The following is a 12,087-nucleotide window of genomic DNA, read 5'->3' as shown; positions in this document are numbered from 1 at the left end:
CTATACACAGTTTTCTTAGGTATTAACTTCATTACTTATTGTCTCTTTCTCACAGTGGAAGTTCCACTTCGGTGCTATTCTATGTACCTTTGATTCCCTTATGTGACTCAAGCACATAACACAACACCTGGCACTTCATAGGCACTCAATCAATACGGGAGGACTTGATCTTGGAGTAGTGTAGATGTTAGCTCCCATATTGCTAAAGTCCCTGGAGAATAATGAAGGCAAAATGAGTTGTAGTTAGTTTTTAAATTATTTACTTCCCATTTTGTCCTAATAGAATACTTTGCTCCTAAAAACATCAATAACCTCTAGCAAAATGCATTGTCATTTACTTTTCTAAAATTTGAATCAAATAGTTTTAAAAATGGTTAGGTACTACCAGTCATTTAATATCTGACAGTTTTGCATATGTGAAATTGCAAATATATCTTCTATAATTAAGTCTATGTATTTATGTGCCACAAAATGAATAATTTAAGCTCATAAACTCTAAGTCTCTGCTGACTATTGTTATTTTAAAATTTCCAATCAGAATACAATAGACACAGGTTCCTGAGTGTGCACAAATCTGGAATAAATTTTTAAATCCAAATTCATGCCCAGGAGAGTAATTATGGGATTACTTGCTTTTCATTTAAAATAAATTACTTTGCATTCATACTGTGTTTATAAAATATTTAATAAATATTTGAGTGTTCTTTCACAAAACTCACAAATAGATTTGTTTTGAGTCTTAGAACTGTGTGCTTATTTAACAACCATGTCTTCCTTAATACCTAAGAATTGCCCATTATAATGACTCATTATTTTGGGTTAAGGTGAAAAAAAAAATGATTTAAAAAATTAGGTCATTGCTCCAGGTAATTACAAAACATTCACTGTCATTAATTTTGATATCCTTGTCAGAATATTCTGTTCTTAATTTCTTCAATCATTCAACATGATGTTCAAAAGTTCAATATGGATTTCCTACCTTTGTCATAACCCTTAATATTTAGATTGAATTTAGCTTATTAGATTGAACATTCTTTAAAGTTTGGAGCTATACTTTTTCAATTTTTATTGTAACTAGAACCTAGTATTATTTCATAAAAAATATGCTAATGTCAACTGAAATAGGTGAAGAAGATAGAAATATGCTAATGTTCTCTGTCTTTTATATGGTTTAGCATCTGTGGGGCAGGCATCCCATGTAACCTCACAATGACAAGACGGTGTGAAAATCTAACCACAAAGCTATGCAGATGATGTGTTGGAAGCCAAAGAAGGATACTTAGGCTGCGTCCAGAGGAATAGGTTGATTAGGAAATGTTTACAAAGTAATGGCACACTGGGAGATGAAATAGTGATTCTCAGGTGGATGTGAGTCATAAAAATATTCCATACAGACATTTCTCTGTATCCATTTTTTCTTTCTTTAACTCCTATGATTTCCAACCTCTACAAAAAGAACTTTCTCATTCTTTTTTTTTGTGTGTGGATATTTAGTTTTTCATTGTAGTCTACATATGGTTTATCCATTTATTGGTTGCTAGACACTTGGGTTCCTTCCATCCTTTGGCAATTGTGAATAATACTACTGGGAACACTGTGTGCAAATATCTGTTCAAATCCCTGCTTTCAAATCTTTTGCATATATACCTAGAGGGGAGATTGGCAACTCACAATTCTACTTTTTTACTTTCTGAGGAACTGCCAAAACCATTTCCAAAATGACTGCACCATTTTACAATTCCACCAAGTATGTGCCAGGGTTCCCATTTCTTCATCCTCTCCCAAACATGTTATATTCTGTTTCATCAATAGTAGCCAGTCTAGTGGATTTGAAATGGTTTTTCAAGGTGGTTTTGATTTACACTTCTATAATCACTAATGATTTGAGCAAATTTACCTGTGCTAATTGGCCATTTGCATATATTCTTTGGAGAAATATCTATTCAAGTCTTTTTGCAATGCCCTCAAAATGGAATGTGAAATCACACCTGATGCATGACATATCATCTATAAAGTAAATCCTACGAAGTTCCTAAACATTTTTCAAGGTTTTGATAAATTTTAAACAGTCAATATGAATTTACCAAGTCAACAAACAAATCTGAAGACTTTTGAATTTGAACTATTTCTTTCTAAAGAGGATTTAGATGTTTTACGTTGTTAATTGTAAATTAATCCTAGAACTATTTTTATTAATCACTCAGAAGTAATGAAAGGATGGAAAGAAGGAAAGAAAAGAGGAAAGGAGGGAGATAGGGAAACAAAGTGAAAAGGAAGGGAGGGAGGGAAAAAAAGAAGGAATGGAAAAAGAAGCTAGGAAAAAGGTACATAGAGATATATAACATATCTAGAGGTAGATAACATCTTTGAATATTAGAATCAAAGTCACAGACTTTTGGAGGCATTTGAGCACTCAAGAATATTTATTGTAAAATTAAAAAAAAAATCTTTCTGCCTTATTATTTGTAGACACTGAGCATTTGTTTTATGTCCTAAAAAGACACATGATTTAATATTTTTGAGGAATTGAAGGGTATTTTCAGTGACTTTAAACTTGGGATTACTCTTAGTGATATTATACGGGTGGTCATTACAGCTTCACAACATCACCTGCAGGACTTCATAAAAACAGCATATTTCTATAAGCCCTCAGCCTTTAACTAGATACTTTCCATCATCTCTTTGAGAGAACCAAGAGGTTCTTTGCTGCTGTTTCTGCCTTATCTTCTCATCAGTTGACCTAACATCTAGAACTAGTTTTTGTTAAGAAATTATTTTATAATTGCATTTTTGAGGTCATGGACAGTGAAACAAGGAAGAAAGAAAAGCCAATAGCCACAACATCATTGTGGGCAACTAGGACTCAATCCCTCAATAGACTTGCTAAGGAAACAAGAATACTGTATTTCAGAAAAATAGACCATTTATTCTTTCTTCACATTTCTGGTTATTTTGGGAGATTGGACCAAGTAGACTTCCATGACATCAGAGACTGCTCAGAGGGCTTTAATTAGGAACCATCAACATGCTTTGGAACTGTCCAGCAAAGTATACTCATATTTGAGTTGGAGTGAAGCCGTGTGATGCAGGATATACAACACATAAGTTATAGGAACAGTGAAGAAGGCAAGTTCTATAAATTCAGGCCACTCAGTCTTTTCTGTCCATTGATTTTCATGCCTAAATGACTGCATGAAATCTTTTCATGAAAGTTTGACTCAGTTGAAGATCATGTAATCAGGAAACATTTATCAGATACCTACTCTGTGCCAAAAATTATGCTCAATGCTATAGACACTAAGGTTTTTTTTTAAAAAAAGGGTCCTGACTGTAGTGAAATAGGTTACTTTATAAACAGTAACAAAATTGTCAAACTTGTTATTTATGAATATCCAGGAAGCCTGAATATTTCCAGGGAAAGGAATGTCACCATTTGTTTCCTCTGGTCTCTCTGTTTCATTGTCGTGCTTGACATTTTCAGTATCCTGGGAAATGGAAGAAGTATACAAACATTGCCACATTATAAAGAAAGGAAAAACCTAACCCTAGTCTTACGTGAGAAACTGAATGTAAGTAAAGGACTGAGCAAACTATAATGGAGAACAGTCTGCAGATTATTCAAATTAGGACGTTGTATTAGTAGAGTGCCTATCATGTGTTAGTCTAAGCATTCTAAGCTCTTTATGTGGATTGCCTCATTGAAATATACGTGTATAAACTAAACTATGAAGAACTATTTACAAATGAGGGTACTGAGACACTAAGAAGTTAAATAATCTTCCCCTGTTACAGCAAGGAAGTGACAGGACTTTGACCTGAACCCTGCACTGTTTGCAGAGAAAGTGCTCTTAGAGCTCAGGTTATATGAGTACTTCACCCAAGGTGTGTTATTCTGTAAGGATTTCTGGGATTCTAAGACATCTATTTATGTAATTCAATTATATGTAACATATATGCATGTCCATATAACTATTCATGCACACATGGTAATATTTGTATAGTACTTAGTTCACAAAATACTTAAGTGTATGTTCTCATAAATCACAGCCACCACTCTTGTTAAATATTATCTCTAATATAGAAAGAAACTAAGGCTTCTGTGTGTGATGAGGATTGCCTAAATTCCCATGGATTATAAAAGGTGTGTCTCAGTCTCTTGATTATATCACATGCACTTTTCCCATCAACACATTAATATTCTTATGAAAAAGAAATATAAAACCCAATTCACAAGATATGAATAGAAACAGCTAGGATCGATCTATTTTGTGGTGTTTTTCATGTACTATGATTGAAGGAACTTGTCAGTTTTTCTGATTTCATTTAAGCAGTGGAAATGATTTATATTAACTTATCTAAATTGAAACCAATTAGGTTTTCAAAGGTACTGCAGTTGAAATTATAACCATACTGTGATCCACAAATTGAAAAACTGAGTTCTCTTGTATCTATCATAACACAGAATTAGATAGCTTATAATATATAAAGAGTTGATTGATCCAGTTTCTTTCCAAAGAATTCATATTGAAGAGAGTTTGATTTTTTTCTTTTTTATAAAGTTTCTATTTAAAGGATGTTTCAGTAAGCAGTATTTCTTAACTATACAGACCTTTCTTTGTGGTGATTGAAAAACAGAATAAAACTGCAAATATGCATGTTTGTTCCTAGGAGAAACTGGAGTTCCAGCTTCAGGAATTACAGGTTCCAGAGGATAAGATTTATCTTTGGGACGTGTATTTTCTCAGTTCCTAATCCTATTTTTCCTTATGTTGGCTTCCCTCTCAAGAAGACAGACAGGATTACTCTGTCTGTTGGCAAAATAACCATTTTATTTCCAAATTTTCATCCTATTATCTCAGCAACCTCAAAGAGAAACAAAGTTTCTTTTCCCCACAAGTTTCAAAAAAATATTTTGAAATTGAACCTTACAAGCCAAAGATGGACTACTTGCTTTCCTTGAAGCAGATAGACTGAAATAGGGATATATTTGTTCTGGAAAACCAAAAGGGAGTGTTCCCAATTAAAAAGTCATGAATGGATGCTTAGCAGGCAAAACACAACAGATGTTTATTATTTTGGTTAGTAAAATGTAACAGACATCTATTACAATGGTGATTCAACATATATTAAATCATGGATGTGGTTATTAATAAATGAACTCATCTGTTCCAAGATAAGAAATTCAACGGAAGGTAGGAAGGCTTACTTTGTAGATGGTTATTTAATAGTACAATATATGAATGACAAGGATTTTTATCTGATTGTTTAATCTGAAGATGTACATAGTCCATTTTTTATACAGAGTATATATATATATAGATAGATACATATAGATAGCAATGATAGTGATATATCTGAGCTAAGTTGATACTTAGCAAATGTTTTGAGAAGAGGGGTTTATGAATACTTTTAAAGGCTTCTCCAAAACTGGAATGGAATAACATACAGGTCATAATTTAAAGTAATTCTCCTTTTGATAAGTAAAAAACAGATACCAGTGATTATAACTTGTTTTCTACTGCCTAACCTAAAAAAATTACTCATACTGTGCTAAATTTAATTTTGTATATTACAACACAATTATTAAGCCAAGTATAAAATACACATAGTCCAGCTAGTGTAACTTACATTTTAAAAATTAATCACACATTTTATTTTGTCTAATATTGTTAATAAAATGAAAAATATACCAACATAAAGCTCTATTCTATCATTTACATGATTGAGAATATAATTATAATTGACTATAATATCTGCCCTGAATATAAAGGAATATATCTGATATTTAATATAAAATCTATATATAACATCTGATTAAATAGTCCTATAGCATATTATATACAGAGCATCACAACTACTTAATATACTATAATATTTATATACTTGTAAGAGTAACTACTTTCTTTTATATAACTTGGAATTTTTGAAATCGTAGTTTGTAGCACTATATTTCCAAATACAACCAAATTTAAACTTTAAAAAGAATAAAATCTATTTGGCTGCCAATTTCCATATAAGCTTAAATTCCTAGTCCTCTCTCTATATGAAAAGTTGTCCCCATATTTAAAAAAAAGTGATAATTGTGGGGTGAAATAAACCTAGAGCAGTCTGACGAACTAAAACAGCACTTAAAATGTGGATGTGTGTGTGTGTGTGTGTGTGTGTGCAGTTACTCAATTATTCCCTGTAGTAATGTACTATTCCTTCTTCTATTAGGACATTTGGCTTTTCTACCACAAGAAAAGAAGACAGATAATAAAATAGTTTCAAAACTAAACATTAAGATTGATGATGGCATTTTTTCCCAAAATATATAGTTCCCCTTCGCTTAGTTTCTTGGGTACTAAAACAAATACCTAAGATGAGCTGGCTTAATTACAATAATTTCTTGGTTCATGATTTCAGAAGCTAGAAGGCTTATTTCCTCTAAAGGTTAGTATCTTCTGGCCAGCCATCTTTGGGGTCATGTAGCTTTTTTGTCACGCCTCGGTGCACATGGTTGTGCCTTCTCCTTTCTCTTTCTATTTCTGTTGATGTTCAGCTTCTCACTACTTCCTGTGGTCTCTCTCTCGGTGGTCTTCTTTATAAAGGACTTCAATAATGGGATTAAGAACTATCCTGGTTCACTTCGACCACATCTTAGCTGATGTAACTTCTTCAAAAGGTCCTTTTTACAACGGGTTCATACCATAGGAATGGGTTAAGATTAAGAACATATTTTTCCTAAGGTACAAAGCCCTAGTACACCACATGCTTGATATAAATTTATGCTATGAAATGACATAAATTTTCAAATTTGTGCATCAAGTTAAATATGAACATTCTTCATAAGGTCAATAAGAAAAAAAAAGCTCAACTGCAATGAAATATCAAACAGTTAAATTTTTAGCTCCTCTGATGAATTGGAGTTAACTCTCTGACATAAGACAAGTATATAGTGGAATTTTAGCTTCTGTTGTGGTTATAGTTATAATTTTTCCACTAAAACCCTAGGTAATGATGATCAAATTAGACTGTCCAGCACCCCTTATCTTCATTGCTGTACAAGGACTGCTGGTTTGAATCTGTTTTGTATCCCAGAAAAGCCAAGTTCTTTAATCCTTCCTCAATGTTGCTGAGTGGGAACTTTTTATTGTTTCCATGGAGATGTGACCACTCAATTGCAGGTGGTAACTTTTTAGTTGATTTCCATAGAAATGTGTCTCCACCCATGTAAGATGTGGTTGCTTACTGGAGCCCTTTAAAACGGAACTGTTTTGGAGGGAGCCACCAATACTGAGAGAGCCACACAGCGAGAGATTTTTAGATGCAGGAGAACACCCCTGGGGAATCCTTATGAAATGAGAAGCAGGGAGAGAAAGCTAGCAGACATTGCATGTGCCTTTTCAACTGACAAAGGTGTTCTGGACCCTACAGTATGTTTTGAATCAAGGTATCTTTCCCTGGATGCGTTTATTTGGACATTTTCATGGCCTTATAACTGTAAGCTTGTAATGTAATAAAAATAAATAAATAAAAATAAAAATAATTCCCCTTTTTAAAAACCATTCCATTTCTGATACATTACTTTCTTGTAGCTTTAACAAACTAAAACACAAGAGATAGTATTTCACTAGCTTTCTGAGGTCTTAAATGAGACAGTGAACAAGGGATGCATTATATAATTAAAACGATATATAAATGCTTCTATTTTTTTCTAACTTGTTGAATTCACTCAACTGTTTACATAAAGATTAGGTTATTTATTAATTTAAGAAGAACTTGGTATTTAAGATGAAAACAAAATCCAAAGTTATCCCTATGTATTAGAAGTCTTGTCATCTTACACTGGATATTTACATAAGGTATTTTATTAAAACTTCTGAAATACACTAAGGAGCCTCTTACTTTAAGGCTTTTGCATTAGCAATTCCTTAAATATGAAAGACTCTGCCTTGTTATCCACATGGCTGGTTTCTCACTTCTTTTAAATCTTTGTTCAAATGTTTCTTCTTTCAGAAGCTTTTTCTGATCACCCTGTTAAAATTGCAGCATTCCCTCCCATTCTGCTACCATGAGTTCCTTCTCTCTTACCTTGCTTCCTATCACTTAGTGTTTTTCACCTGGTATGCTACATAAATAATAATGTATTGTTAATCTGTCTTCTCCCACTTCAATATACTCAATGTTCATGGAATTACAAAAATAGGGATTTTGGTTGTTTTGTACACTGCTCTATCAAGTCTAGTGTCAAAAGTATAGTAGCCATCCTCTATCTGTATATTGAATGAAAGAATCTATATATATATATATAGCTTACTTTAAATTAGCTATATGACAAATAATATATGGATTAGAATGCACACTACTTTGCTGTTATCTTAATTTCACAGTCAACATATTTGAATGCATTATTTGTATCACAACACATTTTATTTTCTTATCAGAATTATTACAATGATAATAATAATGAAACACATAGCACTTAACGTATAAGCATTTTATATATAGTACTTCATTTAGTCCTCATAACAACTCTATGAGACATGTATATTATAGATACTGTTTCCCCCACTTAATACATGTAGAAATAGATTCAGAGTACCCAAGGGCAAACTGCATAGTTGATCATTTCTTCTAATAACACTTTGACCTGCCTTGGGGAAAATAGGTTATGGTTCACATAACATTGTAGTTTTGCAATATCTAACATAAGCAAGATTTTACTAAATGATTAATTATCTTTAAACACTTCACAATGCTTCCTTGGACACTAAACCTTATTTAGAATATTTGTATATAATATTACCACTGATTAAGAAAATTTTGTCATTTTGATTAGTAAAGAAAACATGTTCTTATGCTTGAAAATATTTGTATTATAGTTATGAAAATGGCTTTCAATAAATTTTGGACAAAAGAGCTCTATTAAACAAGCAAGAAAGAGCAAATTAGGCAGCATTCATTTAAAAGAATTAACACAAATTTCTATTAAGTATTTTCAGTGAGATTGCAAATGCTTCTTATGAGAAAATTAATCTTATTCAGAGCATACATTAAAAAATGTAAGCGTAAGAACTTCAAATACATCAAGAATTATTTATGTGCTGCACACTTCATAAGGTCTGTTCCTCATATCTGTTCTTCTATTAATATAAAATAATCGTACATTAAAAACAAAGAGAGGGTTTTTAGATCATTTAAAATCCATTAAAAACTGAGATTTTCTTATAATAAATATTCCTCTGAGATAAGAACTCAGAACTTTGAAATAACTTGCAGATGGCCATTGTCATAGTGAAGAGAACCTTTGTGCCATCTTCCCACAATCATTTTACTCCTTCATACAATTTAAAGGTGAATTTGGACCTTGATATCATGACTCTCAGACTGATTCTTGGAAGGAAGGATGGGTGACTCCAAAAGTTATTTAATTTCAGTGAACTTTGCAGAGCTTAAAACGTCTTTCCCTCTAGCTTCCTTTGAAATGGAAATATCCCTTAGAAAGAATGTATTTGTCAACTCAGTTTTTATATTAGTTTTCTTACTGATCCTTGAAATGATGAAAAAAGAGCAAGGCAATTTACTAGGTGGTGAAAATGACAGAGAAAAGTTTTATCATTGGACCTCATGATGAACATTGTCAATCACATAAGTTTTTTAGTAGAACAGTGTGTTAGTTGTCTATCACTGTGGCATAAATGACCCATGAGTTCACAGCTTAAAACACACACATTTATTACCTCACAGTTTTTATAAGTGAAGAATCTCTGTGCAGCTTAGCTGTGGTCATTTCAGGCTAGATTGGATACACTTCCTTAGCTTGCTTGCATGATTGATGGCAGGACTGTGGTTTTTGGACTGAACTTTCAGTTTGTCATGAGTTGGTGACCAGAAGCCTTCCTAAGTTTGTTGATACATGGTCTCTCTAGGGATCAATTTACAACCTGACAACTTGTTTAATCAGAGCAAGCAAGCAAGAGGGCCGGGTAGTGTCAACAAGACAGCACCACAAGCAGAAGTCCCAATCTTTGTAACCTAATCACACAAGGGGCATCATGTCACATTTGCCATATTCCAATGATTAGAAAGCAAGTCCACATTCACAAAGCTATGACTATCAGGAGGTGGGGATTATTCAGTGCCATGCCAGAAGATGCCTACCATGGACAGTCTTAAATATTTTCCATCCCAAAATAGAGTTCATGAGAATTTATTCAACTACCAAAGTGAAAGCAAGAAATGTATTGCTTTTAACAAAAATGATAAAACATGCTGCCAGAAATGACTTCATCACCAGTGCTGCTTTAAGTGTAACTGCCAAGCACGCTGGTTGTAAAATTACATCCTACCAAATGCTATTTTGGGACCATGTTATTTGAAACAGATGATTACTAAAGGTGTTGTGATTTTTCTAGCATATTATTTACTCAATATTTGATAAGTGTTACTGGTACCTATTTGGAACAGAAACATTGAAGACAGGTATGAGATATTTGGCCAAGATTTTATGATTATAGGTGAAATATTTTGACAGAAGCTATGTATGGGCAGAAAACTATAGAAGCAAAAGTATATAAAAAATGTTAGAGTAGAAAGATAAAATGATACTTTAAGTGATTTATTTCTTTAAACAACTAGATTACCTGAATATATATTCAAGTCCCAGAGAGAATCTTATTTTCTATTAACCCTCAGAACATCACTTTGGATACTGAAGTGGTAATTTCAAAATAATACAGAAATGACCATTGAATTATTTCACATGAAATAATTTTTATACACACAAAACATTTTATGAGTATTTTGTGATGGTACATAATTCACTATTCCCTGAATTACAGTTTTGCTTTTTAATGTGAACATTATATTTTGTACTAGATCACAGGACCAGGAATTCAAGAGCCTGGCATATATTAAAAAAAAAAAAAAATCAAGCAAATCACATATCTCTCTGGGAAACAGTTCTCCTGGTCTCTAAATGGGGGTGTTGGACTCAATGGGGGTGTATATGAACCCCTTCCTCCAGGGGAATCCATTTTGGGATATTGTATTAGTTTCTTCAAAGAAAGATCTGCACCATTCTTTTGTTCATTCTGTACTGGTATTTATCATGGTTAGATGTTTAATAAATATTTGGTAAAAAAAAAGTTAAAAATAACTTATTTTTCAGGCATTGCATCCCATAGTTCTAGAAATTTAATTAATTTTCCTTCACATAGAAAGGATTCTTGAGTCTTAAAAAATTGACCTCTGATCATTTTGGCAAGCTAAGGATTAATTTGACTTAAAATATGTTTTTTTTTATTGTTTTAACTTTTATTCACTTTATCGTAGATCATTTTAATCCAGGCAATACATTTCTATTTTTAATGATTCCTTTTATTCTAAAATTTAGAGCTCTTGATACGTTAAACAAACAAACAAAACAAGCAAACATATTTTCACATGGTTTTATTCTGCACTTTGGTAAGTTTATGTTTGTTTTTCCAAAACTGAGTTTTTACAGTTTGAAGCTAATACCCATTGTTTTAGGAGTAAAGTGTGGCAAACAATAACAAACAGGTTTCAAATTCACACATCTCAATGCATACTCCTAATAAATCAGTAAAATAACAGATACATAGGATATGTTCCTAATCAAGCAAATGGTAAGCATCACAGCTGTCTTACTTTAATGCTGAAACAGATCTAAAAAAAAATACTTAAACTTAAAACAAATTCATCTGTTGTTCAATGCTTTGAAGAACCATGGGAAATGTATTCATCAAACATTTAAGTTAAAAATTACTTATTGTTAAGGCAGGGTAACAAACTTATTTATTTTGTTCTCAGTAATACAAAAGACATTAAAGACAGTAGGCAGTGAAAAGCTGAAAATATTATTTAGATTTCCAGTTTAAGTTTTAAAAGTGTAGAGATCTTGGCAATTGTCATGCCCTTCCATACAACAAGCAAAAAGCTGAATACATTGAAAACCAGTGCCTTTTCTTGGACCCACCAAGGACTTGAAGTAACAAGGCAAACTACTGCACTGAAATCTGGAGAGACAGGGAAATTCAGATAATCACAGTCACAACTAGCTTACCTGAAACAGAAACTACTAGA

At 32.5% G+C, this 12,087-nt stretch overlaps 1 protein-coding gene across 1 annotated transcript in view; it reads left to right on the top strand.

Moving 5' to 3' along the window:
* LOC143663364 (ubiquilin-1-like) overlaps window positions 1–12,087 on the top strand; it is a 50,658-nt gene that overhangs the window by 15,766 nt on the left and 22,805 nt on the right. The gene's annotated exons all lie outside the window — the stretch shown is intronic.

This window comes from Tamandua tetradactyla, chromosome 19 (assembly GCF_023851605.1).
Source record: "Tamandua tetradactyla isolate mTamTet1 chromosome 19, mTamTet1.pri, whole genome shotgun sequence".
NCBI classification, from domain to species: Eukaryota; Metazoa; Chordata; class Mammalia; order Pilosa; family Myrmecophagidae; genus Tamandua; species Tamandua tetradactyla.
Note: the sequence above shows the minus strand (reverse complement) of the source record. Positions and strands in the feature narration are given on the sequence as shown.